The 2,120-nt window shown below is 37.0% G+C and overlaps 2 protein-coding genes across 2 annotated transcripts in view; both read right to left on the reverse strand.

Moving 5' to 3' along the window:
* The window catches only part of LOC109534898, a gene marked incomplete in the record, with an annotated part of 2,843 nt that extends 1,960 nt beyond the window's left edge, over positions 1-883 (reverse strand). Inside the window, 1 exon segment of the mRNA XM_048662033.1 lies at positions 752-883.
* Positions 1-2,120, reverse strand: part of LOC109534879 — a gene marked incomplete in the record, with an annotated part of 72,531 nt that overhangs the window by 20,809 nt on the left and 49,602 nt on the right.

Below are 2,120 nucleotides of genomic sequence, written 5' to 3' on the forward strand. Positions count from 1 at the left end.
TATTTTCAATTCTCTATATTATTTCTATGATTAATTGTGTTTACCACGCTTCAAAATGGATTTTTCCCCTCATATACCCTTTGATTCCTTTATGATTAAATATGTACAACATCTCGTTAAAGAATGTTAAATGTTGCAAATAAAAGATATTTTACATTTTAAAGTAAATTAAATTAAATTTTACCTATTCCTGATCCGTTTATAAATTATTAGACTAACACGGATATTAAAATTATAAAATAAAATAATTATTGCCAACATGCCAAGTTCAATATTTTATGGTTTCTATTAATTTATTAACGCACACCATTTTTTTTTCAAAGGTTCACCTGCTTTTGTTTGAATCCGGGGAAAACCGCCAATAGGCAAGCGACCTGCTTAACACTTTCAGCTACTTAGTTAAAATTGTTCGCACGCGTTTTTATTGTTAATTTCATATTTCGCTTGAGTCATTTGAATGCATTGTTTATCCTTTTTGGGTTTAATTAGGTGAATTCCTTCGGTGAGCTGGATTGAGAGGGATCAAGGCGTTGTTCTTTTGAAAAAATTGGGCAATTCATAGTTTGCCGACGACAGGAAGCTATTAATGCACGGCACGCATTGGAATGGTTTCCGGCGGGCCATCGGCACCCGAAGCGTTACTTTGCAGCTACCAAAGCCAGAAAAAACTAGAGGATTTCAATAGAGCATCCTTAAAATCGAGCAAAACCCAGTCAAATTAGAGGAAAATCCGTTGTATTCCCATACTCACAAATCTTGGTCAATCCAACTGCGTAAAACCACACTAAATAGAAGCACACATTGCATAACAAACGAATGCGGAAGAAGTGGCTTCCTGCGGCTCGCACTACTGAAGTGATTGGTTCAAGCTCGAGGTGCTGGTTTCAAAGATGCAGCAGGCGTTTTTGCGCAGTGTTGCCCCATTTTCGATGGTATCCTCCCATGGAAATTCGACTTAATTAGGCGGTCAATTTGCGTTTCCTGCATGTGGAAGCAACAAGCTGGAGCGCTTTTGGATCAAACAGCCCGTTCTAGAGTGAAAAGCGGATTTTCTACCTTAATCACTGAACTTTTTAGTTGAGAGCTTGACAACAACGCCAACTGGTACAGCTTTGTATGCTCAAGAAGCTGCAGCTGTTTATACACATCGATGATGGGCAAATGCTCAGATTAAAGAACGTTGTTGTACCTTATGCAGCAATGTTTCTGTTTCACCTGTGGATTTTAATAAACAATTATCGTTTAGTTGTTAGTAGTGTTTAGTTTAGTTTGCCATTTACCATCGCTAAACAGAAAAAGTTGTTTTGGGGGTGGAATTCGCGGTTCGTTTATTGGGTGATTGTTCATCAGGGCTTTTTGCGTAACGCATTAATGAATTTAGAATATTTTAACAATTTTCCAAATTGTTTTTTTGGAAACTTTGGCTCTGGCCGTTTTTTCCAAGATACTCTTAATTGCTTTCGGTAAAAAACTGTTTTTGTGCCAAATTGCAAACTGCAAACCGATGAATGAGGAGAATTTTCAAGCAACATCAATTTTGTCATTTTTGGCTGCAAAGACCCCTTTATTGTCAGAAAAGAAGAAAATTATGATTTTTTGCGCTTTTTATTAAAAACTTTTAGCTTTTTCATCGGTTTTTGCGAAAACCTTAATAGTTTCCGGTAAATTTAGTAAATTTATTTTCGTTTTTGCCTCGAATTCGACACCAAAACCCTGCGTTGGGTTGGCGCAACAAGCCATTTGCGTGGCACTGCGCCAACTCCTAAAAATTCGTTGAGTTACCCAGGCCTAGCCCAAAGGGTTAATGAATCACCCTCAAGCAGAGTCATGTTCAAGTGGATTTTGCAACTCAGAAAAAAACACGCAAATTTAAAACTTTTTGAATTCAAGCATTTTTTAAGAAAACTGCCAACATTTCCCCATCCATGGTTCACTTTCTAAAAAGGCCATTTATTTATCTCTAGAATGATGTACAAATGAGCGTTATTTCTCATTTTGCCTCCTAGAAATGAGCAAAAAGGGACGGAAAACATGTAATTTTGGCATAATCTTGCACCTAAGTGTCTGATATTCAAATTTTGCTTTCTGGGTCAAAACTACTCGAACTTCCTCACTAACGT

The sequence above is a fragment of the Dendroctonus ponderosae genome, unplaced genomic scaffold (assembly GCF_020466585.1).
Source record: "Dendroctonus ponderosae isolate FM_Combo_2020 unplaced genomic scaffold, Dpon_F_20191213v2 Dpon_F_20191213_10, whole genome shotgun sequence".
Lineage (NCBI taxonomy): Eukaryota > Metazoa > Arthropoda > Insecta > Coleoptera > Curculionidae > Dendroctonus > Dendroctonus ponderosae.